The sequence below is a fragment of the Oncorhynchus nerka genome, linkage group LG12, assembly GCF_034236695.1.
Source record: "Oncorhynchus nerka isolate Pitt River linkage group LG12, Oner_Uvic_2.0, whole genome shotgun sequence".
Taxonomy (NCBI): Eukaryota; Metazoa; Chordata; class Actinopteri; order Salmoniformes; family Salmonidae; genus Oncorhynchus; species Oncorhynchus nerka.
The window spans coordinates 69,294,400-69,321,734 of record NC_088407.1 but is presented as its reverse complement, the minus strand read 5'-3'; the positions used below and the strand labels follow the sequence as shown (position 1 = coordinate 69,321,734).

The 27,335-nt window shown below is 45.2% G+C and overlaps 1 pseudogene; it reads left to right on the top strand.

Moving 5' to 3' along the window:
* LOC115138656 (tetratricopeptide repeat protein 7B-like) overlaps positions 1 to 27,335 on the top strand; it is a 159,788-nt pseudogene that overhangs the window by 57,094 nt on the left and 75,359 nt on the right.

Genomic DNA, 27,335 nt, shown 5'->3' with positions numbered 1-27,335 from the left:
GAGTTCACCAGAGCCCTCTTCCACTTCTCCATGACGACATCACAGAGCTGGTGGATGTTAGAGACCTTGCACTCCTCCGCCTTCCGTTTGAGGATGCCCCACAGATGCTCAATAGGGTTTAAGTCTGGAGACATGCTTGGCCAGTCCATCATCTTTACCCTCAGCTTCTTTAGCAAGGCAGTGGTCATCTTGGAGATGTGTTTGTGGTCGTTATCATGTTGGAATACTGCCCTGCGGCCCAGTCTCCGAAGGGAGGGGATCATGCTCTGCTTCAGTATGTCACAGTACATGTTGGCATTCATGGTTCCCTCAATGAACTGTAGCTCCCACCACCATGCTTGACTGTAGGCAAGACACACTTGTCTTTGTACTCCTCACCTGGTTGCCGCCACACACGCTTGACACCATCTGAACCAAATACGTTTATATTGGTCTCATCAGACCACAGGACATGGTTCCAGTAATCCAGGTCCTTAGTTTGCTTGTCTTCAGCAAACTGTTTGCGGGCTTTCTTGTGCATCATCTTCAGAAGAGGCTTCCTTCTGGAACGACAGCCAGAAGTATGGTCTGAGCACTGACAGGCTGACCCCCCCCCCCCCCCCCAACCTCTGCAGCAATGCTGGCAGCACTCATACGTCTATTTCCCAAAGACAACGTCTGGATATGACGCTGAGCACGTGCACTCAACTTCTTTGGTCGACCATGGTGAGGCCTGTTCTGAGTGGAATCTGTCCAGTTAAACCGCTGTATGGTCTTGGCCAACGTGCTGCAGCTCAGTTTCAGGGTCTTGGCAATCTTCTTATAGCCCAGGCCATCTTTATGTAGAGCAACAATTATTTTTTTCAGATCCACAGAGAGTTCTTTGCAATGAGGTGTTGTTGTTGCCTTGTTGAACTTCCAGTGACCAGTCAGTATGAGGGAGTGTGAGAGCGATGACACCAAATGTAACACACCTGCTCCCCATTCACACCTGAGACCTTGTAACACTAACGAGTCACATGACACCGGGGAGGGAAAATGGCAAATTGGGCCCAATTTGGACATTTTCACTTCAAATCAAATCAAATCAAATTGTATTTGTCACATACACATGGTTAGCAGATGTTAATGCGAGTGTAGCGAAATGCTTGTGCTTCTAGTTCCGACAATGCAGTGATAACCAACAAGTAATCTAACTAACAATTCCAAAACTACTGTCTTATACACAGTGTAAGGGGATAAGGAATATGTACATAAGGATATATGAATGAGTGATGGTACAGAGCAGCATACAGTAGATGGTATCGAGTACAGTATATACATATGAGATGAGTATGTAGACAAAGTAAACAAAGTGGCATAGTTAAAGTGGCTAGTGACATAAGGATGCAGTCGATGATCTAGAGTACAGTATATACATATGCATATGAGATGAATAATGTAGGGTAAGTAACATTATATAAGGTAGCATTGTTTAAAGTGGCTAGTGATATATTTACATCATTTCCCATCAATTCCCATTATTAAAGTGGCTGGAGTTGGGTCAGTGTCAATGACAGTGTGTTGGCAGCAGCCACTCAATGTTAGTGGTGGCTGTTTAACAGTCTGATGGCCTTGAGATAGAAGCTGTTTTTCAGTCTCTCGGTCCCAGCTTTGATGCACCTGTACTGACCTCGCCTTCTGGATGATAGCGGGGTGAACAGGCAGTGGTTCGGTGGTTGATGTCCTTGATGATCTTTATGGCCTTCCTGTAACATCGGGTGGTGTAGGTGTCCTGGAGGGCAGGTAGTTTGCCCCCGGTGATGCGTTGTGCAGACCTCACTACCCTCTGGAGAGCCTTACGGTTGAGGGCGGAGCAGTTGCCGTACCAGGCGGTGATACAGCCCGCCAGGATGCTCTCGATTGTGCATCTGTAGAAGTTTGTGAGTGCTTTTGGTGACAAGCCGAATTTCTTCAGCCTCCTGAGGTTGAAGAGGCGCTGCTGCGCCTTCTTCACGACGCTGTCAGTGTGAGTGGACCAATTCAGTTTGTCTGTGATGTGTATGCCGAGGAACTTAAAACTTGCTACCCTCTCCACTACTGATCCATCGATGTGGATAGGGGTGTTCCCTCTGCTGTTTCCTGAAGTCCACAATCATCTCCTTAGTTTTGTTGACGTTGAGTGTGAGGTTATTTTCCTGACACCACACTCCGAGGGCCCTCACCTCCTCCCTGTAGGCCGTCTCGTCGTTGTTGGTAATCAAGCCTACCACTGTTGTGTCGTCCGCAAACTTGATGATTGAGTTGGAGGCGTGCATGGCCACGCAGTCGTGGGTGAACAGGGAGTACAGGAGAGGGCTCAGAACGCACCCTAGTGGGGCCCCCGTGTTGAGGATCAGCGGGGAGGAGATGTTGTTGCCTACCCTCACCACCTGGGGCGGCCCGTCAGGAAGTCCAGTACCCAGTTGCACAGGGCGGGGTCGAGACCCAGGGTCTCGAGCTTGATGACGAGCTTGGAGGGTACTATGGTGTTGAATGCCGAGCTGTAGTCGATGAACAGCATTCTCACATAGGTATTCCTCTTGTCCAGGTGGGTTAGGGCAGTGTGCAGTGTGGTTGAGATTGCATCGTCTGTGGACCTATTTGGGCGGTAAGCAAATTGGAGTGGGTCTAGTGTGTCAGGTAGGGTGGAGGTGATATGGTCCTTGACTAGTCTCTCAAAGCACTTCATGATGACGGAAGTGAGTGCTACGGGGCGGTAGTCGTTTAGCTCAGTTACCTTAGCTTTCTTGGGAACAGGAACAATGGTGGCCCTCTTGAAGCATGTGGGAACAGCAGACTGGTATAGGGATTGATTGAATATGTCCGTAAACACACCGGCCAGCTGGTCTGCGCATGCTCTGAGGGCGCGGCTGGGGATGCCGTCTGGGCCTGCAGCCTTGCGAGGGTTAACACGTTTAAATGTCTTACTCACCTCGGCTGCAGTGAAGGAGAGACCTCATGTTTTCGTTGCAGGCCGTGTCAGTGGCACTGTATTGTCCTCAAAGCGGGCAAAAAAGTTATTTAGTCTGCCTGGGAGCAAGACATCCTGGTCCGTGACTGGGCTGGGTTTCTTCTTGTAGTCCGTGATTGACTGTAGACCCTGCCACATGCCTCTTGTGTCTGAGCCATTGAATTGAGATTCCACTTTGTCTCTGTACTGACGCTTAGCTTGTTTAATAGCCTTGCGGAGGGAATAGCTGCATTGTTTATATTCGGACATATTACCAGACACCTTGCCCTGATTAAAAGCAGTGGTTCGCGCTTTCAGTTTCACGCGAATGCTGCCATCAATCCACGGTTTCTGGTTTGGGAATGTTTTTATCGTTGCTATGGGAACGACATCTTCGACGCACGTTCTAATGAACTCGCACACCGAATCAGCGTATTCGTCAATATTTCCATCTGACGCAATACGAAACATGTCCCAGTCCACGTGATGGAAGCAGTCTTGGAGTGTGGAGTCAGCTTGGTCTGACCAGCGTTGGACAGACCTCAGCGTGGGAGCCTCTTGTTTTAGTTTCTGCCTGTAGGCAGGGATCAGCAAAATGGAGTCGTGGTCAGCTTTTCCGAAAGGGGGCGGGGCAGGGCCTTATATGCGTCGAAGTTAGAGTAACAATGATCCAAGGTTTTACCACCCCTGGTTGCGCAATCGATATGCTGGTAAAATTTAGGGAGTCTTGTTTTCAGATTAGCTTTGTTAAAATCCCCAGCTACAATGAATGCAGCCTCCGGATAAATGGTTTCCAGTTTGCAAAGAGTTAAATAAAGTTCGTTCAGAGCCATCGATGTGTCTGCTTGGGGGGGGATATATACGGCTGTGATTATAATCGAGGAGAATTCTCTTGGAAGATAATGCGGTCTACATTTGATTGTGAGGAATTCTAAATCAGGTGAACAGAAGGATTTGAGTTCCTGTATGTTTCCTTCATCACACCATGTCTCGTTAGTCATGAGGCATACGCCCCCGCCACTCTTCTTACCAGAAAGATGTTTGTTTCTGTCCGCACGATGCGTGGAGAAACCCGTTGGCTGCACCGCATCGGATAGCGTCTTCCCAGTAAGCCATGTTTCTGTGAAGCAGAGAACGTTGCAGTCTCTGATGTCCCTCTGGAATGCTACCCTTGCTCGGATTTCGTGTACTCACTTTTGTTGCCAGCGGTCTAGACCTTAATGGCTGTGTGTTGAGTTATTTTGAGGGGACAGCAAATGTACACTGTTATACAAGCTGTACACTCACTACTTTACATTGTAGCAAAGTGTCATTTCTTCAGTGTTGTCACATGAAAAGATATCCTCAAATATTTACAGAAATGTGAGGGGTGTACTCACTTTTGTGATATACTGTATGTATAAGTGTCGCAAGACCCACTGGTTGATGGTTATTTATAAAACACTCTTAGGCCTCACTCCCCCCTATCTGAGATATCTACTGCAGCCCTCATCCTCCACATCCAACACCCGTTCTGCCAGTCACATCTCTGGGTCGCTCGTCTTTTCAGTTCACTGCAGGTAGCGACTGGAACGAGCTGCAACAAACAATCAAACTGGACAGTTTTATCTCAATCTCTTCATTCAAAGACTCAGTCATGGACACTCTTACTGACAGTTGTGGCTGCTTTGAGTGATGCATTGTTGTCTCTACCTTCTTGCCAATTGTGCTGTTGTCTGTACCCAAAAATGTTTGTACCATGTTTTGTGCTGCTACCATGGTGTTGTCATGTGTCGCTGCCTCGCTGTGTTGTCGTCTTAGGTCTCTCTTTTTGTAGTGTTGTGTCTCTTGTCGTGATGTGTGTTTTGTCCTATATTTTAATTTTATTTTTAATCCCACCCCCTGTCCCTGCAGGAAGCCTTTTGCCTTTTGGTAGCCCGTCATTGTTAATAAGAATTTGTTCTTAACTGACTTGCCTAGTTAAATAAAGGTTAAATAAATAAAATAAAATAAATTTTTACACTAGGTATTAGCGGTGCTCATTATTCACACGGGTCACTCTAAGGTCACCGCAAACCCTCTTTCTGTCTCTCTCTTTCTTTCACTCTTTATATCTCTCCCCTCTCTCTGCCATACTGTATCTTCCTCTCCTCTCAACTCCAGTCTCTTCCCCCTATATTCCCCTTTCCTGTCTATTTCTCCTCTTTTCTTCTTCCACTATAATCTCGCCTCCATCCTCCCATCCCAGAAACACAACAGTCATAAAAAGAATAACACAAGGAATAAATACACAATGAGTAATGGTAGCTTGGCTATATACACGCGGTACCAATACCAAGTCAATGTGCAGGGGTGCGAGGTAATTGAGGTAGATGTATACATATCCTGTAGGTAGGGATGAAGTGACTAGGTAACAGGATAGATGATGAATAGTAATAGCAGCGTATGTGATGAGTGAAAAGAGTTAGTGTAAAAAGGGTCGATGCAGATAGTCCGGGTAGCTATTTGGTTGACTCTTTCACTCTTTATCAGTCTAATGGCTTGGGTGTAGAAGCTGTTCGGGTTCCTGTTGGTTTCAGACTTGGTGCATTGGCACTGCTTGCCATGTGGTAGCAGAGATAACAGTCTATGACTTGGGTGGCTGGATTCTGACCATTTTTAGGGCCTTCCTCTGAAACTGCCAGGTATAGAGGTCCTAGATGGCAGGGATCTCGGGCCTAGTGATGTACTGGGCCATAAGCACTACCCTCTGTATCGCTTTGCGGTCAGATGCCAAGCAGTTGCCATACCAAGCGGTGACTTATGCAGTCAAGATGCTAAGAGAGAGAGAGAGAGAGAGAGAGAGAGAGAGAGTCACCGCTCGGTATGGCAGCTGCTTGGCATCCGACCCCAAAGCGCTACAGAGGGTACCTTTATTGGCCAAATAATTACATAATAAAAGCACAAACCTTGTTTCATTTTTAGCTACCTAGAAAGTTAAAAACCATCACCCTTCCTCGCCCACTGTACATAGAACCCTCTGACGCACCACACCCCTACAAAATCCCCAAGAATATTCACCAGCTCACCATATACATGGTCCAGTGTCAGCTGAGCCCACACCAGCCCCACCAGCACAGCTCTGGTGTCCGTACACCCTGCCCCCTGCTTCTCATGTTTACTGGTCTTCCACATTGCCATGTTTACCTGCCCCAACGGGTAGTTTACTAGGCTGTCGCATTGCCTGTTGGCTATACCATACCTAAGCCCTCCAATGTATAGGTCCAGGGTCAGCCCCAAACCCAGGCCTGTCCACCACCCACCCAGGACACAAACAACCCTACCAGACTGGAACAACCCTACCAGTCTCCTCATCCCCACAGAACAGGCGCCCCCTCCCCACTAATGGATCAAGATCCGACTCGTACCTGTTCGTAGTGATAGCCCCATGAATAATCCTCCACTGTATCTCAGCAATACGTTTCTCTATGGGAGGCTTATACAGGGAGCGTCAACATCCTCTCGGAGAAGAGCCTCCCCATGCAGATGGTCTTTCTAAACCACCTTGACAGCCACCGTCATGATCCTATCATTCAAGACTTCAGAGCTGGGGTCCTGTTGCATAGCCAGCAAAAAGGCTCTACACGGTGGCTGTCAAGGTGGTTTAGAAAGACCATCTGCATGGGGAGGCTCTTCTCCGAGAGGATGTTGACGCTCCCTGTATAAGCCTCCCCATGCAGATGGTGGTGTTCCCCTGCAGCGGCAGTAATGTTGAAAGGAGGTAGGTCAGTGTCATTTGTGGTTAGACAGTCCAGTCTCCAGTCTCTGCCTACTCCCCAGCAGCTCTCAGAACAAGCCCGGTAGTGCAGCACGGACCCCTTCCACCAGCTGCTGCAGAAGCCTGGTTGAATTTATGGAGGAAGCCTTTGCCATGTCGCTGGTAGATTTCCGCCCAGCTTCTTCTTGCAGGTCACCCAACTTAGTGAACCCCACTCTCACAAGCCTGGCCCACACGCTGGCAGAGGTCTGCACTCTGGTCTGGATGAATGGGTTGTGAAACCGTGGCTCCTGGCTGTGAAATGTTCTGTTTGAACATATAATATTTTTCCACGCCCAAAGCACAGCGTTGCCTGTGAGACAGGAGTATCAGCCTCGGAGCCAGCGTTGCCACTACCCTCTGTAACCACTGCCGGAAGCTCAGTCACTATCACGCCCGCCCCTTAACTCCCCGCCACGGTAACCTCCACTACATTAACAATAACATCATCAACATTAACATCAACTGTATGGATGACGGAATCTGGCAATGCCGATGTTTGGGGTTGAGTCTGGACCAGGGGTGGAGGCCGGGCCTGCTCTCTCATTGCGCTGGCAAATGTCCCTTAGCGTGTGCGCTCTAGCATCAGGTCACCATCGGGAATGAACGGTGGCACGTTGGATATAGTAACCCTCGTAGCCGGGGAGAAAAGCGTTGTGATCAGCCGGTTGATAAGACTCTCCTCTTTCAGAAACACAACCACTGCTTCATTCATTCGCGAAGCAGTTGAAAGATTTTCATAGCCAACCTGTTATCCCACAGCGAGGAGAACATTCTCCACCGTCACCTTCGGCTCAGGCAGGGACGGCGTTTCCACGTGAGACGTCATCCCCACTCCCAGCGACTAACTCCCCGACAATGAAGGCTATGTCACCACTAAAATAAATCACATAGCCTAAATCTTTCAGGGAAAAATATAAAGAAATGACCAATAAATGAACAGTAAATAATGTGACAAGACACACATCAGGGAATGAAGGAAATTGAATGTCAAGGGTGGATTTGTGAGGTTTGGAGGGGACAGGTAGTGGAGTGGAGAAGTAGAGGGGAGGGATGAGGAGAGGAGATGGAGGGTAGGGAGGAGGAGGAGAATCAAATCAAATTTATTGATCACATACACGTGTTTAGCAGATGTTATTGCGGATGTAGCGAAATGCTTGTGTTTCTCTCTAACAGTGCAGTAATATCTAACAGTTTCACAATAATACACACAAATCCAAAGAAAAGGAATGGAATTAAGAATATATAAATATTTGGATGAGCAATGTTAGAGCGGCATAGACTAAGATACAGTAAAATAGAATACAGTATATACTTATGAGATGAGTCATGTGAAATATGTAAACATTATTAAAGTGACCAGTGTTCCATTATTAAAGTGGCCAGTGATTTGAAGTCTATATATACAGTTGAAGTCGGAAGTTTACATACACCTCAGCCAAATACATTTTAAACTCAGTTTTTCACAATTTCTGACATTTAATCCTTGTAAAAAATTCCCTGTCTTAGGTCAGTTAGAATCACCTCTTTATTTTAAGAATGTGAAATGTCAGAATAATAGTAGAGAGAATGACTTATTTCAGCTTTTATTTCTTTCATCACATTCCCAGTGGGTCAGAAGTTTACATACACTCAATTAGTATTTGGTAGCATTGCCTTTAAATTGTTTAACTTTGGTCAAACGTTTTGGGTATCCTTCCACAAGTTTCCCACAATAAGTTGGGTGAATTTTGGCCCATTCCTCCTGACAGAGCTGGTGTAACGGAGTCAGGTTTGTAGACCTCCTTGCTCGCACACACTTTTTCAGTTCTGCCCACAAATGTTCTATGGGATTGAGGTCAGGGCTTTGTGATGGCCATTCCAATACCTTGACTTTGTTGTCCTTAAGCCATTTTGCCACAACTTTGGAAGTATGCTTAGGGTCATTGTCCATTTGGAAGACCCATTTGCAACCAAACTTTAACTTCATGATTGATGTCTTGAGATGTTGCTTCAATAAATCCACATACTTTTCCTTCCTCATGAAGCCATCTATTTTGTGAAGTGCACCAGTCCCTCCTGCAGCAAAGCACTCCCACAACATGATGCTGCCACCCCCGTGCTTCACGGTTGGGATGGTATTCTTCGGCTTGCAAGCCTCCCTCTTTTTCCTCAAAAGATAATGATGGTCATTATGGCCAAACAGTTATATTTTTGTTTCATCAGACCAGAGGACATTTCTCCAATAAGTACAATCTTTGTCCCCACGTGCAGTTGCAAACCGTAGTCTGGCTTTTTTATGGTGGTTTTGGAGCAGTGGCTTCTTCCTTGCTGAGCGGCCTTTCATGTTATGTCAATATAGGACTCGTTTTTCTGTGGATATAGATACTTTTGTACCTGTTTCCTACAGTATCTTCACAAGGTCCTTTGCTGTTGTTCTGGGATTGATTTGCACTTTTCGCACCAAAGTACATTCATCTCTAGGAGACAGAATGTGTCTCCTTCCTGAGTGGTATGACGGTTGTGTGATCTCATGGTGTTTATACTTGCGTACTATTGTTTGTACAGATGAATGTGGTACCTTCAGGCGTTTGGAAATTGCTCCCAGGGATGAACCAGACTTGTGGAGGTCTTCAATATTTTTCTGGGGTCTTGGCTGATTTCTTTTGATTTTCCCATGATGTCAAGCAAAGAGGCACTGAGTTTGAAGGTAGGCCTTGAAATACATCCACAGGTACACATCCAGTTGACTCCAGTTGACTCCAGAGCCTATCAGAAGCTTCTAAAGCCATGACATTATTTTCTGGAATTTTCCAAGCTGTTTAACAGCACAGTCAACTTAGTGTATGTAAACCTCTGACCCACTGGAATTCGGTACAGTGAAATAATCTGTCTGTGAACAATTGTTGTCAAAATTACTTGTGTCATGCACAAAGTAGATGTCCTAACCGACTAGTCAAAACATTAGTTTGTTAACAAGAAATTAGTGGAGTGGTTGAAAAAGCTGAGTTTTAATGACTCCAACCTAAGTGTATGTAAACGTCCGACTTCAATTGTATAAGGTGCTACTGATGGCTATTTAACATTCCGATGGCCTTGAGATAGAAGCTGTTTTTCAGTCTCTCGATCCCAGCTTTGATGCACCTGTATTGACCTCACCTTCTGGATGATAGCGGGGTGAACAGGCAGTGGCTCGGGTGGTTGTTGTCCTTGATTATATTTTTGGCCTTCCTGTGACATCGGGTGCTGTAGGTGTCCTAGAGGTTAGGTAGTTTTCCCCCGGTGATGCGTTGGGCAGACCACACCACCCTCTGGAGAGGGAGGTGAGGAGCATAGAGGAGAAGGAGAGGTGGGAGAAAAGTGGAGAGAAGGTTGAGGAGGAGAGGGATAGGAGAGCAGAGTGGAGAGAGAGGGATTGTGAATCATAAATTATATTCAATAACAACCATTGTAATATAAAACTCCCAGGTGACTCTTACTACCAAATACGGTCTCCGATGAGATTCATCTGCTGGACAGTATTGATACACATACACACAACCATCCACACAAACACACACCGCTAACATACGCTACAAAAGTATGTGGATACCTGCTATTCAAACATCTCATGGTCCCCCCTTTGCTGCTATAACAGCCTCCACTCTTATGGGAAGGCTTTCCACTAGATGTTGGAACATTACTGCGGGGACTTGCTTCCATTCAGCCACAAGCATTAGTGAGGTCGGGCACTGATGTCGGGCGATGAGGCCTGGCTCGCAGTTGGTGTTCCAATTCATCCCGAAGGTGTTCGATGGGGTTGAGGCCAGTCAAGTTCTTCCCCACCGATCTCGACAAACCATTTCTCTATGCACCTTGCTTTGTGCTTGGGGGCTTTGCTGAAAAAAGGACATCTTATACACCTGTTAGCAATGGGTGTGGCTGAAATGGCCAAATCCACTAATTTGAATGCTTTTGTTTTTTACGGAAAGGGATCACCAAATTAATATTTGAAAATAAATACGGTTCTGCTGCAGAATTCACATAAACTTTAAGAATACCACGGGAGCAAACGGAAAACACGTCAGTCGCACATGGCGTCCCCTACCATCCCCCCTCTAATTTGAATGCTTTTGGCCATGTAGTGTATACCATTGATTTCCAGCAGCAGTAGACTAATGAAAAGGACCTGATATAGGTCATTACCTGGTCGATTTAAGCAGTTGTTAACAACTAAGTTGTGTCTGATCATGTATCTACTCCATCAGAGATCTGATTGGCTGAGCTGGGAGAGACATTAGCATAGATATAATAACCCTGTTATATCTATGATTGGTTGTCACAAGATAGGCATGTATGGGGGGAAAATCCATAAACACTGATGAGCAAGTACATGAGCTATTTGCCTTTAACTCATGTGAAGGGTAAAGGTTAGGGATTAGTGATTCAAATAAAATATTTGTTCTGAAAGGGCTTGCTACCGTAACATTGTAGCCAGATGTTAACAGGATAATGGCGGACGGAAGACAGGGGGGTGCGGCAGGTGCCGCTTCTCATACGAATGCTGTTATTTGATCTAAACATCAGGTGTACGCCGACCCCAGCTAAGTAACTCGTGCAAAGAGTTAAAGCTCAATTATGTGTTTTATCGCCAGTACTTTGCCATGATTGTCAGTTATGTAGCTGCTCTACTGATAATCTCAGTGCGTCCTTGCTGGGATGACACAATCAGTCTACTACCAGAGAATATCAACACCAAACACATTGGTTCACCGTTCCACGGGAGCGGACAGTACACAGCATACCATAATGTTCTGAATAATGGCCAATCCTACCTCGCTCCCTATTCCACTTAACCGCTTAGGCGTAACAAGCACAAGTCCAACATTTATCGGAAACATTTAAACTACCTGTTCACTACCCTCCTGCTCTCCGGGGATGTGCAACTCAAACCTGGGCCTAACATCACCGAGCCAGTGATACTCACGGAGTGGAAAGTAGTGGATGGCCTCGTCCACTGATCGTCGCCGCTGTGGAGGTGGGTGAGTGCTATGGTCCCATGGTTTCTCTCGACTCACCCGGCTCCAGGATAGATTTTGACTCTTCAAACATACCAGAGTCGCTATATGCGATCCCTGACTCTGCTTCTGGTACGCAAGCTGTTTTAATTAGTTCCCCGCATCCAGTGCAGGGGGGAGGGATTGTTAATTACGCTACTGAACTGCCCCTAATCAAAACGAAACACAACGGCCTAAACCCAGCCGTCAGAAAACACCAAAAAATCACTCTCGAGTCGTCTGGGACCCACTAGCTAAGCCCAAGGGACTACTAGAGGGGCACTTGAACATTTGTAGTGTCATTCCAAAAAGTGATCAAATTCAACATCTACTCACAGACTCCAACCTTGACTTCCTCTGCCTCTCAGAGACATGGCTCCATAAACACTCTCCATATGCTGCTTTGATTGTGCCTGGCTACAATGTTTTCAGGAGAGACAGGATTATAGGAAGAGGAGGGGGTGAGATGATTTACATTAAAGAACATATCTGATGCAAACAAATTGAGTGGTCATGTGATAATGAACTAGACTGTATTGGCCTGAACGTTACACTGTCTCACCAAATGTATTTTACCCTTATTGGAATGTATAGGCCACCTGTGACGACCCTCCCACTCTGTCTGCCGTATTCTCTCTGTTATTTCCTTATTAGGATGCTGGTTTGGGAGGGTCGTCACCCACCTGGGCCCGGTGTCTCCCAGGATAAATACACCACTTCCCCATTCATGGAGGAGACTCTCTCCATGCAGACACCCTCTGTAGATTGTGTTGTGGTTCTTGATGGCCGTTTGTTTGTTTGTTTGCTTTGGCACCTTTCATCACCCTGCATTATCACATTCACGCATGCAAAACACTCACTTACACTACTGATTACTGATTACACACACCATTGTATATTATATTTATTTGCTTTAGGTAATAAATATATATCTTTCTACTCATTATCTCCACGTTGTCTCCCTTTGTTACGGGCTTTGAGCCGGTTCGTGACACACCTTACACCAAAAGTGTGTTTTACCCTCATTGGAATGTATAGGCCACCTTACACCAAAAGTGTGTTTTACCCTCATTGGAATGTATAGGCCACCTTCCACCAAAAGTGTGTTTTACCCTCATTGGAATGTATAGGCCACCTTCCACCAAAAGTCTGTTTTTTGATCAGTTTAATAACATGCTTAGGGAATGTGACTTTGGGAAAGAGGTCATCTTAATGGGAGATTTTAATATTCATTATGAAGACAAGTCTAGTAGGATCACTAATACTTTTGATTTTACACAGCTAGTTAAAGGGCCAACCAGGGTGACTTGTTGCTCTAAAACACAGATTGATTTGGTGTTCAGTAATAAACCAGAGAGAGTGACTAAATCATTCAATGTGGTTACTGGGCTATCTGATCATAATCTGACACTTATAGCCAGAAAGCTGTCTAAGAGCAGGTTTAGCCTCTCTACTGTTAGAAAGCCGGATCAACTAAGAATACCTAAGAGTGAATTCAACTATTTTGAAAACGCAATTAAGGGAATTAACTGGAAGGACATCTTGTCTTATACAGACATGGAAGCTGATAGTCAGGTTTTTCTATCCACAATCCAGACTACAATAAATGGTTTCCTAAAGAAAATCAAATCCAAACCTGGCCAATTGAGCACTCTTCCTTGGCTAAATGGAGAAATCTGGAAATGGATGAAAGAACGAGATTATGCTCTAAAAGATCCAAATTAGAGCATGACAGACATAGATTTACCATGCTGAGAAATAAGGTGATGAAAGAAATCAGAAATCAAACTTTTTTATTAACATAATTGGTGAAGTAAAGGGAAATTCTAAATTGATCTGGGAGAATCTAAAAAAGTTAACAGGGAAAGACCATAGTAACACTGCAAAAAGACTAGAAATCATGGTGAATAACAATCTAACACAGGATGCAGTCGAAATAGCAATAGCCTTCAATTCCTACTTTATTGACTCTGTCAGGGTACTGACACAGAACCCCTCCACTGGTTTCTTGGGCTCAGTGCTAGTGAATGACGCTCAACCTGTCTTCATCATAAGGGAGGTTTCTGAGTCAAAGGTGAACAAGGTGATTAGCTCACTAAAGAACTCTAAAGCCAAATATGTGTTTGGGCTGGACTCTACCTTTCTTAAAAACTACAAAGAGTCACTAATTGGCCCCATTACTAAGGTCACCAACACATCTATTGGTCTCTGGGTGTTTCCAAGGGTATGGAAGTCGGCCATAATAACGGCCATCTTTAAATCGTGCGACCCTGCTGACGTGAGTAACTACAGGCCCATTACTATACTACCTGTGGTGTCAAAGGTTGTTGAAAAATGTGTAGCAGAACAACTGATTGCCCACCTCAACAACAGCCCTTTCACATTACACTCCATGCAGTTTGGCTTCAGAGCAAAACACTCCACAGAAACGGCCAACTGCTTTCTTCTCGAAAATGTGAAGTCCAAGATGGACAAAGAGGGCGTTGTTGGGGCTGTGTTTCTGGACCTAAACAAGGCTTTTGATACTGTTAACCATGAGATTCTCATCACAAAATTGTCCAAGTTCAACTTTTCCCCCGATGCCTTGATATGGATGAAATCATACCTTGAAGGCAGAACTCAGTGTGTCAGAGTGAGCAATGAGCTGTCGCCCACTCTTAGCTATGATGTGGGCGTGCCCCAAGGGTCAATACTGGGGCCCCTCCTGTTCAGCCTGAACATTAATGATCTGCCTTCTGTCTGTACTGGGTCTGAAGTTCAAATGCATGCAGATGATTCAGTGATATATGTGCATGCAAAGAGCAAACAACAAGCTGCACAAGAACTCACTACTGTAATGGTCCAGGTTACAAAGTGGTTCAGTGACTCGTGTTTGCATCTCAATGTGAAAAAAACTGTTTGTATGTTCTTCACAAAGAGGGCAACAGATGCTACTGAGCCAGATGTCTATGTGTCAGGGGAGAAGCTCCAGATGGTATCTGATTTTAAGTACCTTGGCATCATACTTGATTCCAACCTCTCTTTTAAAAAGCATGTGAAAAAGGTCATTCAGATAACCAAATTCAACCTAGCTAATTTCCGATTAATACGAAAATTGTTTGACTACAAAGGTAGCTAAACAGTACTTCAAATCTATGATACTCCCCCACTTAACATACTGCTTGACTAGTTGGGCCCAAGCTTGCTGTACAACATTAAAACCTATTCAGTCTGTCTACAAACAGGCTCTCAAAGTGCTTGATAGGAAGCCCAATGGCCATCGTCACTGTTACATCCTCAGAAAGCATGAGCTCCTGAGTTGGGAAAATCTTGTGCAATACACTGACGCATGTCTTGTATTCAAGATCCTAAATGGCCTGGCTCCCCCTCCACTCAGTATTTTTGTTAAACAGAAAACCCAAACATGTGGCAGCAGATCCACAAGGTCTGCAATGAGAGGTGACTGTATAGTTCCCTTAAGGAAAAGCACCTTTACTAAATCCGCTTTCTCTGTGAGAGCTTCCCGTGTCTGGAATAGACAGCCATCAGACACACATAACTGCACCACATATCACACTTTCACAAAATGCATGAAGACACGGCCAAAGGTCAATCAGATTTGTGAACATGGTCCCTAGCTGTGTATTGTCACTTTCCATGTTGTCTGTTGTCTGTAGCTTGTGAGGTGTGGAAACACTGTTGCTTTTATGAATTTTGTCTTGCTGCTTTTTGTTCTATGTTGCTCTGTCTGTATGCTACGTCTTGCTTGTTCTATGTTGCTGTCTGTATGCTATGTCTTGCTTGTCCTATGTTGCTCTGCGTGTACTCACTGCTCAATGATTGTCTGTATTGTAATTGTTTTTAATAACCTGCCCAGGGACTGTGGTTGAAAATTAGCTGTCTGGCTAAAACCGTCACTTTTACTGAAACGTTGATTAATGTGCACTGTCCCTGTAAAAATAAAATAAACTCAAACTCAGATGTGTTCAGATGTAATAAGGGTTAAGATTAGGGTCCTCTCCAGCATGGCCAGATATCAGCACCCCTTGCTGTGGATGTCTGGTGGGGATCTGACCCGTGCCCTCTGTGCTATAGATCCCGGAGGCGCTTGGGTACGTGCGTCAGGCTCTACAGCTGCAGGGAGACGACGTGCACTCACTCCACCTGCTGGCACTGCTGCTGTCGGCTCAGAAACACTACCACGACGCTCTCAACATCATCGAGATGGCCCTCAGCGAGTATCCTGAGAACTTCATGTTAGTCTGGAGTCTGGCCTTTCTCCACAACAGACTCAATGTTATACCCTCTTATTTTGTATATATTAGGATCCTTATTAGCTGTTGCCAAGGCAACCCCTACTCTTCCTGGGGTCCAGGAACAAAACAACACATCACAAGAAAACAATAGTCTACATCGGGGGTATTCCACTCTTACCACCTACGAGGTCTGGAGCCTGCTGGTTTTTTGTTCTACCTGATTAATTGCACACACCTGTTGTCCCAGGTCTAAATCAGTCCCTGACTAGTGGAACTGGCTTAGATGTCCAATACTTAACAGAAGACACTGTGCGCTATACACATGTACACTGCTCCACCATTGCAGATGTACAATATAACATTTACAATATTACAACAAAACAATATTACTGTGTGTGTGTGTCTCCACAGTGTTGTTTTAGCTTATTCAACTCGATTTCTAATTAATTATATTTTTCGAGTATTTGTTACAGATAGAAATCACAGTGCTAGCTATACAGAAGATATCTCTTCTCCTCCCCATCTCCTCCACTCCTCCCCATCTCTTATCCTCCTCCCCATCTCCTCTCTCCCCCCCATCTCCTCTCCTCCTCCCCATCTCCTCTCTCCCCCCATCTCCTCTCCTCCTCCCCATCTCCTCTCCTCCTTCCCATTTCCTCTCCTCCTCCCCCATCTCCTCCCCATCTCTTCTCCTCCTCCCAATCTCCTCTCCTCAGTCTCCTCTTCTCAATCTCCTCCTCATCATCTCTTCTTCTCAATCGCCTCTCCTCCTCCCCATCTCCTGTCCTCCTCCCCATTTCCTCTCCTCTTCTCAATCTCCTCCTCCCCATCTCCTCTCCTCCTCCCCATCTCCTCTACTCCTCCCCATCTCTTCTCCTCTCCTCCTCCCCATTTCCTCTCCTCTTCTCAATCTCCTCCTCCCCATCTACTCTCCTCATCTCCTCCCCTCCTCCCTATCTCCTCTTCTCAATCTCCTCCTCCCCATCTCCTCTCCGGTGTCTGACACCTCTGTCTCCCTCTCACACCTCTGTCTCTGTGTAATCCTGAGATACTTTATTTTATTTTATTCCCTGCTCTGTTTGTTTACAGTGTTTTGAATTTCTCAATTTATAATAGATTTAGCCTGCTGTACCCTCAGGGCACCACAGTGTTGGCTGCTGTACCCTCAGGGCACCACAGTGTTGGCTGCTGTACCCTCAGGGCACCACAGTGTTGGCTGCTGTACCCTCAGGGCACCACCGTGTTGGCTGCTGTACCCTCAGGGCACCACAGTGTTGGCTGCTGTACCCTCAGGGCACCACAGTGTTGGCTGCTGTACCCTCAGAACACCACAGTGTTGGCTGCTGTGCCTCTCTCTCTGCCTTAGCCACTTACACAGCATGAAAAAGAACACTTTTTTTCACAAGCGTGATTGAGCTTCAGCTTTCCCTGTGTGTGTGTGTGTGTGTGTGTGTGTGTGTGTGTGTGTGTGTGTGTGCGCATGCCTGTGTGTGTGCACTTGTAAAAACATGAGGCTGAGGGTGGATGCTGTGAATATGTGTGTAAAAAGAGTGTACTGTTATTATTTGTGTGATAACATTGCAGAGAAGATTCAAGGCATGTGGTTTGTTGCACATTCATACACATAGTACATCCATATCACACACACAGTAGCTGGTACTGTATATTGGGATGAGGAAGAGATGAAAGGTAATGTGATGTTTGAATGGGCACTGCTTATACTGAACAAAAATATAAACGCAACACGTAAAGTGTTGGTCTCATGTTTCATGAGCTGAAATAAAAGATCCCAGCAATTTTCCATATGCACAAAAATTTTATTTCTCAAATGTTGTGCATACATTTGTTTACAGTGGCTTGCGAAAGTATTCACCCCCCTTGGCATTTTTCCCTTACAACCTGGAATTAAATAGATTTTGGGGGGGGGGTTGTAACATTTGATTTACACAACATGCTTGCCACTTGGAAGATGGTAAATCTTTTTTTATTGTGAAACAAACAAGAAATAAGACAAATTCTTCAAGGCAAAACTGCTCCAGCTCCTTCAAGTTGGGTGGGTTCTGCTTGTGTAAAGCAATCTTTAAGTCATAACACAGGTTCTCAATTGGATTAAGGTCTGGGCTTTGACTAGGCCATTCCAAGACATTTAAATGTTTCCGCTTAAACAACTCTATTGTTGCATTAGTAGTATGCTAATGAGTCATTGTCCTGCTGGAAGGTGAACCTCTGTCCCAGTCTCAAATCTTTGGAAGACTGAAACAGGTTTCCCTCAAGAATTTCCCTGTATTTAGCGCTATCCATCATTCCTTCAATTCTGACCAGTTGATTAAAAACATCCCCACAGCATTGTATTATTTTTATTTTACCTTTATTTAAGTAGGCAACTCAGTTAAGAACAAATTCTTATTTTCAATAACGACCTAGGAACAGTGGGTAAACTGCCTGTTCAGGGGCAGAACGACAGATTTGTACCATGTCAGCTCGGGGGTTTGAACTTGCAACCTTCCGGTTACTAGTCCAACTCTCTAACCACTAGGCTACCCTGCCGCCCCATAATCAAATCAAATCAAATCAAATGTATTTATATAGCCCTTCGTACATCAGCTGATATCTCAAAGTGCTGTACAGAAACCCAGCCTAAAACCCCAAACAGCAAGCAATGCAGGTGTAGAAGCACGGTGGCTAGGAAAAACTCCATAGAAAGGCCAAAACCTAGGAAGAAACCTAGAGAGGAACCAGGCTATGTGGGGTGGCCAGTCCTCTTCTGGCTGTGCCGGGTGGAGATTATAACAGAACATGGCCAAGATGTTCAAATGTTCATAAATGACCAGCATGGTCGAATAATAATAAGGCAGAACAGTTGAAACTGGAGCAGCAGCACAGTCAGGTGGAAGTTGAAACTGGAGCAGCAGCATGGCCAGGTGGACTGGGGACAGCAAGGAGTCATCATGTCAGGTAGTCCTGGGGCATGGTCCTAGGGCTCAGGTCAGTTGAAACTGGAACAGCAGCATGGCCAGGTGGACTGGGGACAGCAAGAAGTCATCATGTCAGGTAGTCCTGGGGCATGGTCCTAGGGCTCAGGTCCTCCGAGAGAGAGAAAGAAAGAGAGAAGGAGAGAATTAGAGAACGCACACTTAGATTCACACAGGACACCGAATAGGACAGAAGAAGTACTCCACATATAACAAACTGACCCCAGCCCCCCGACACATAAACTACTGCAGCATAAATACTGGAGGCTGAGACAGGAGGGGTCAGGAGACACTGTGGCCCCATCCGAGGACACCCCCGGACAGGGCCAAACAGGAAGGATATAACCCCACCCACTTTGCCAAAGCACAGCCCCCACACCACAAGAGGGATATCTTCAACCACCAACTTACCATCCTGAGACAAGGCTGAGTATAGCCCACAAAGATCTCCGCCACGGCACAACCCAAGGGGGAGGTGACGCACCCCCTCCAGGGACGGCATGAGAGAGCCCCAGTAAGCCAGTGACTCAGCCCCTGTAATAGGGTTAGAGGCAGAGAATCCCAGATGAATTACAATTAATTGCAAAGTCTATCTTTGCCATGCAAATGAACTGAACCCCCCCGCCAAAACATTTCCACTGCATTTCATCCCTGCCACAAAAGGACCAGCTGACATCATGTCAATGATTCTCTCGTTAACATAGGTGTGAGTGTTGACGAGGACAATGCTGGAGATCACTCTGTCATGCTGATTGAGTTCAAATAACAGACTGGAAGCTCCAAAAGGAGGGTGGTGCTTGGAATCATTGTTCTTCCTCTGTCAACCATGGTTACCTGCAAGGAAACACGTGCCGTCATCATTGCTTTGCACAAAAAGGGCTTCACAGGCAAGGATATTGCTGCCAGTAAGATTGCACCTAAATCAACCATTTATCAGATCATCAAGAACTTCAAGGAGAGCGGTTCAATTGTTGTGAAGAAGGCTTCAGGGCGCCCAAGAAAGTCCAGCAAGCGCCAGGACCGTCTCCTGAAGTTGATTCAGCTGCGGGATCGGGGCACCACCAGTACAGAGCTTGCTCAGGAATGGCAGCAGGCAGGTGTGAGTGCATCTGCACGCACAGTGAGGCAAAGACTTTTGGAGGATGGCCTGGTGTCAAGAAGGGTAGCAAAGAAGCCAGTTCTCTCCAGGAAAAACATGAGGGACATACTGATATTCTGCAAAAGGTACAGGGATTGGACTGCTGAGGACTGGGGTAAAGTCATTTTCTCTGATGAATCCCCTTTCCGATTGTTTGGGGCATCTGGAAAAAAGCTTGTCCGGAGAAGACAAGGTGAGCACTACCATTAGTCCTGTGTCATGCCAACAGTAAAGCATCCTGAGATCATTCATGTGTGGGGTTGCTTCTCAGCCAAGGGAGTGGACTCACTCACAATTTTTCCTAAGAACACAGCCATGAATAAAGAATGGTACCAACACATCCTCCGAGAGCAACTTCTCCCAACCATCCAGGAACAGTTTGGTGACGAACAATGCCTTTTCCAGCATGATGGAGCACCTTGCCATAAGGCAAAAGTGATAACTAAGTGGCTAGGGGAACAAAACATCAATATTTTGGGTCCATGGCCAGGAAACTCCCCAAACCTTAATCCCATTGAGAACTCAAGAGGCGGGTGGACAACCAAAACCCGCAAATTCTGACAAACTCCAAGCATTGATTAATCAAGAATGGGCTGCCATCAGTCAGCATGTGGCCCAGAAGTTAATTGACAGCATGCCAGGGTGGTTTGCAGAGGTCTTGAAAAAGAAGGGTCAACACTGCAAATATTGACTCTTTGCATCAACTTCATGTAATTGTCAATATAATCCTTTGACACTTATGAAATGCTTGTAATTATACTTCAGTATTCCATAGTAACATCTGACAAAAATATCTAAAGACACAGAAGCAGCTAACTTTGTGGAAATTAATATTTGTGCCATTCTCAAAACAAGACTGTAAATAACTTTGTGATTACTGTTGATGTAAAAAGGTCTTTATAAATACACTTGCATTGATTGATTGATTGATTGAGCTAAATGACATAAGTATTACATCACTTCCTTACTGTTGCTGAATCACATCTAGACATAACCCTGGTTCCTCCAGTGGCTCCCTGTATGCATCCCAAATGGCACCCTATTCCCTATTTAATGCACTACACACCCCTATGGGCTTCTGTCATACAAAATGGATAGAGTGCCATTTGGAATGTAGCCTGTCTGCAGCTAATAGCAACAATGCTGCGGGGAGAGAGTCAGAGTGGGGACAGATCAGTCCCTCACATCATGTCAGCCTCTTGTTAAACTGGAGAATGTTATTCCACTGAGACCAACAGCCACAGCACCAACACACACACGCACAGCATGAGACTAGACCAGGTCCAGGGCTACTGTAGCCTTATTCCTATACTGCATAATCTGTCTGCAATGTATACAGGATGCAGGAGCAGCTCATTATAGAATGTGAGATAGCATTTACTTCAGACAAAACCTATTCCGGCAGATGAAGCATTGGCGTGTTAAAGTTGGTCCGGAGCTCTGTTTTATGGCGGTTTATGTGTCTCGTGTTATGAGCGATACTGCCTCAGTAGCACCTTCCCGTCTGTGCAAATATACCGGCCAGATCAAACAACAGAAAATAACTGAACTCTATAATCTTGTTTCTCTCATGGCTCTGATTTCCTGGATATGACTGATTTGAGGAGAAAGACGCAGTAGGTCCTGCCTGGATCCAATAATCCACACAGTGCACCAGACCAATGCATCATAATGTTTCTAGGGGACTAGGGGATCTCTCTAGGAGATCTCTCCATCTCTGTGACTATCAATCTACACACAATACCCCATATTGACAAAGCGAAAACACATTTTAGACATTTTTGAAAATGTATAAAAAAAATAAAAAAACAGAAATACCTTATTTACATAAGTATTCAGACCCTTTGCTATGACACTCGAAATTGAGCTCAGGTGCATCCTGTTTCCATTGATTATCCTTGAGATGTTTCTGCAACTTGATTGGTCATGGTAAATGATTGGAAATGGTAAATGGTGAATTCAATTGATTGGACATGATTTGGAAAGGCACACACCTGTCTATATAAGGTCCCACATTTGATAGTGCATGTCAGAGCAAAAACCAAGCCATGAGGTCGAAGGAATTGTCCGTAGAGCTCCGAGACAGGATTGTGTCGAGGCACAGATCTGGGGAAGGGTACCAAAACATTTCTGCAGCGTTGAAGTTTCCCAAGATCACAGTGGCCTCCATCATTCTTAATTTGAAGAAGACCAAGACTCTTCCTAGATCTGGCCGCCCCGAAAAACTGAGCAATCGTTGGAGAAGGGCCTTAGTCAGGGAGGTGACCAAGAACCTAATGGTCACTCTGACAGAGCTTCAGAGTTCCTCTGTAGAGATGGGAGAACCTTCCAAGAAGGACAACCATCTCTGCGGAACCACAAATCAGGCCTTTATGGTAGAGTAGTCAGACGGAAGCCACATCTCAGTAAAAGGCACATGACAGCCCGCTTAGAGTTTGCCAAAAGACATCGAAAGGACTCTGACTCCGAGAAACAAAATTCTCAGGTCTGATGAAACTAAGATTGAACTCTTTGGCCTGTATACCAAGCGTCCCGTCTGGAGGAAACCTGGCACCATCCCTACGGGGAAGCATGGTGGCGGCAGCATCATACTGTGGGAATGGTTTGTTTTCAGAAGCAGGGACTGAGAGACTAGTCAGGATCGAGGCAAAGATGAACGGAGAAAAGTACAGAGAGCTCTTTGATGAAAACCTGCTCCAGAGCACTCAGACTGGGGCAAAGGTTCACCTTCCAACAGGACAACGACCCTAAGCACACAGCCAAGACAACTCAGGAGTGGCTTCAGGACAAGTCTCTGAATGTCCTTGAGTGGCCCAGCATCTCTGGAGAGACCTGAAAATAACTGTGTAGCGACACTCCCCATCCAACCTGACAGAGCTTGTGAGGATCTGCAGAGAAGAATGGGAGAAACTCGTCAAATACAGGTGTGCCAGGCTTGTAGCGTCAAACCCAAGAAGACTCGATGCTGTAATCACTGCCAAAGGTCCTTCAACAAAGTGTTGAGTAAAGGGACTGAATACTAATGTAAATGTGATTAATGTAATTTCTAAAAAAAACTGTTTTTGGATTATGGGGTATTATGTGTAGATCGATGAGGGGAGGGGGAAACTATTTAATCAATTTCAGAATAAGGCTGTAACGTAACAAAATGTGGAAACAGTCAAGGGGTCTGATTACTTTCCGAATGCACCATGTGTTTTGTGTGGTGGTGTGCCTAACCCACCTCCTAAGCTTGGAGCACTGCTCTCGGTTTCATCACCCATACCATGCAGTAAGCGTGGCTCTACCTTAGACACAAAAACACAGTTTTTAGTCTGAGCAACTGTCATTCTAAGAGGATAGATGGGCAGAGAGGGGGTTTTAGGAAGCTTAGCCATCTAGTTGGTGTTTAACATCAATTCTGTCTGTCTGTGTGTCTTAGTGATTCGGGTCGAGGCAGCAGCCTGTCGGACAGAGCCATAGCAGACAGATGGACACTAAATGCCATGACGCTGCCTGACTTCAGTGACCCAGAGACAGGTAGGTGTCACCTCACTACCAGTACCTCACAAGCATAGCTTTGTACCAGTACCTTACAATGATATACATGCAGGTAAGACTTAAAAAACTATCTTACCCCAGGCCATTTACCATGGTGGCTATCCTAGAAAAAGGGATATACATACAGGTTGAATTATAAAGCCTCAGTACCATGTCCAAGCCCCTATAGTCACAGTGTGTCCTGTCCTGTCTCATGACTACTGTATCTTCAGCTACACCTGTATCTCTCTCAACACAGTATCATACTGGTCTTTCTCTGTCACGATGGCTACAGGGTTCATGGCCAAACTGGAGTGATGAGGAAACTAGTCGTTGCTGTTAAGGGCTGAATCTCGAACCAACCACTCTGCCACTTAGCGATCAAAGCTAGCGAAGTCATTGATTGGCGATTCAGCCAAGGAATAACATTCTAGGCATACATACATACATATACTGAACAAAAATAAAAACCCAACATGCAACAATTTTAATGGTTTTACTGAGTTACAGATCATACATGGAAATCAGCCAACTGAAATAAATTAAATTAGTCCCTAATCTATGGATTTCTCATGACTGGGCAGGGGCGCAGCCATGGGTGGGTGGGCCCTTGGGTGGGTGGTTCCTTGGGTGGTTGGTCCGGATGTGGGGGTCTTGGGCTGGTGTGGTTACACGTGGTCTGCGGTTGTGAGGCTGGTTGGATGTACTGCCAAATTCTCTAAACAACATTATGGTAGAGAAATTAACAGAAAATTCCCTGGCAACCACTCTAGTGGACATTCCTGCAGTCAGCATGCAATTGCACACTCCCTCAAAACTTGAGATGTCTGTGGCATTGTATTGTGTGACAAAACTGCACATTTTAGAGTGGCCTTTTGTTGTCACCAGCACAAGGTGCACCTGTGTAATGATGATGCGGTTTAATCAGCTTCTTGTAATGCCACACCTGTCAGGTGGATGGATTATCTTGACAAGGAGAAATGCTCACTAACAGGGATGTTAAGACATTTGTGCACAACATTTTAGAGTAATAAGCTTAAGAATGGCAAGAGTGTGAAAAGCTGTCATCAAGGCAAACGGTGGCTACTTTGAAGAATCTTAAATATCAATATATTTTGATTTGTTTAACACTTTTTTGGTTAATGCATGATTCCATGTGTGTTATTTCATATTTTTGATGTCTTCACTATTATTCTACAATGTAGAAAATAGTAAAAAGAAAGAAAAACTCTTTAATGAGTAGGTGTGTCCAAACTTTTGACTGGTACTGTATTTCCCCTTCCGTTCCTGTCAGCAGTGCTAAGACCCACCCTGTATCCTGTCAAAGTATGAGCTTTCGTTTTAGACTTTCATTTTGTCATAATGAAGGTATTTTTTACTGCAGTGTTCAATGTCCAACAGTTTTTCTTTCCTACCACAATAAAGGCTTTTATATATGTGTTACCCCATACAGTATTATATTATGTCACTGATCAACTGAAAGGTTTCTCTAAGTTAGCTTTGCCATTTTTTTCTTCTTTCTGTGAGACGTTGCTAAGGGAACGACTACAGTTCTGTGTTTTCTATAGATCTGTGTCATTGTTTACTTTTCTGTTGTTTCTAATCTCTGGCATTGGCTCCTTCTCGCTCTCGGGGTCTTCCGCTCTCTTTCACACCGGCCCCTCCCTCCTCCACTCCTCCACATCCCAAGGCCGACCTCCCTCTGCATCCTCCGAAGCCGGCTGGCGGCTATCATGCTTTCTGTGACCACAGCCTTCAACGACAGTCCAACAATAGTAATGCACCTCTGCACCGCCCACCACCATGTGCGTCCAATGGCATGGTTTGGTGTGCGTGACTCACAGCCCAATCACAGCAATCCTTGCTGAGTGTGCAAAATGGCACCATATTCCCTATATAGTGCACTCCAATTGACCCTGGCATAGTGCACTATATAGGTGATAGGGTGCCATTTGTGACGTAACCTGGGTCTGTGCTCCACTGCTTATTAGATCAACCCGTAGATACACAGTAGCTGTTGTGTTGTAGTGGTCTAGGCTATGGTGTGTGTTGTATTATGTACACTGAGTGTACAAAACATTAGGAACACCTTCCTAATATTGAGTTGCACCCCCTTTGGCCCTCAGAAAAGCCTCAATTCTTCAGGGCAGAGACTCTACAAGGTGTCGAAAGCGTTCCACAGGGATGCTGGCCCATGTTGACTCCAATGCTTCCCACAGTTGTTATGTTAGCTGGATTTCTTTTTGGTGGTGGACCATTCTTGATACACACAGGAAACTGTTGAGTGGGAAAAACCCAGCAGCGTTGCAGCTCTTGACTCACTCAAACCGGTGTGCCTGGCACCTACTACCATACCTTGTTCAAAGGCACTTAAATATTTTGTCTTGCCCACCCTCTGACTGGCACACACACACAATCCACGTCTTACTGATTGGAAGTGGATTTAAAAGGTGCCATCAATAAAGGATCACCTGGATTCACCTGGTCAGTCTATGTCATGGAAAGAGCAGGTTTTCCTAATGTGTTGTACACTCAGTGTATAGTTCCTTAACAGTGATGAAAACCATGCTGGAAAGGACAAGGTGAAAACAATACCCAGGCAGCACAGTACTATTCAGGTCGGCCTAACAGAATGATTCAGGTCGGCCTAACAGAATGATTCAGGTCGGCCTAACAGAATGATTCAGGTCGGCCTAACAGAATGATTCAGGTCGGCCTAACAGTATGATTCAGGTCAGCCTAACTCTATGAATCAGGTAGGCCTAACAGTATGAATCAGGTTGGCCTATCAGTATGAGTCAGGCCAGAGTGTCCTGTCCTGCAAGCCTAACAGGATTCTGTCAGCCTGTCACCATCCCATTGAAAGGGTAACGTTAAGTCCCTATTCTGCCTGATTGGCAGTCCTGTCCGGTTTAGACAGTGAGTCAGCAGCCACTGAGGATATGAGAAGGAAAGAGAGAACAATGAAAGAAAGAGAGGTGAACTCAGGGCACCGTATCGATCTATCTGACCGACTGGGTCTTAAGACAGATGGGTTATTTTCTATAATCGTATCCGTCACTGAGGACAAAAGAATATAACGACAACGTCAGACAAATAAGATGTCAGTTCAGTTGGCATGGAGGTTGTTTGCGGTAAACAGAGTTAGTACAGTATACAACGTGTGAGGAATTTCCAGTCAGGCACTTGTACTACAGGTTTGTCTAAAGGTTGAACCCACCCACGTTTGCTCAAGCATGCTCCCTCTCCACACACACGCCACTCTACTACCTATTCTCTCCTTTATCTACCTCTCTTTGTCCCCTGGCTTTCTCTTTCTAGTAATTCATTTGTCCTTTGGTGTTCCACAATCTCTCCCCCCTCTGCCTTCTGTTGTACCATTTTATGGTTTACTGCTAGATAAAGGGTTAGATTGGGGCACTTCAAATAACCATTGTGTATTTACACATGCACTAGAGGCCCAAGGTTTTTGTGTTTGCCATAATAATGTGCTTGATCTTTAAATAAGGAAAAGCTTGCAGCTTCAACCTTTGTCAAGGATGGCAATATGGCAACCACAGAAACCTGCAGTGGTGAAGCACAGTTTAGGATGGATTGGATTTGCGCAATGATAGTGTATTTATGTGGTTCAAATTTCCTAATTTCATTAGCAGTTAGTAACAATAGCATAAATAACATGAATAAAAGTGTTGTGTTCCCTGAAGTTAAAAATGACCTTTAAAATGTTTGAC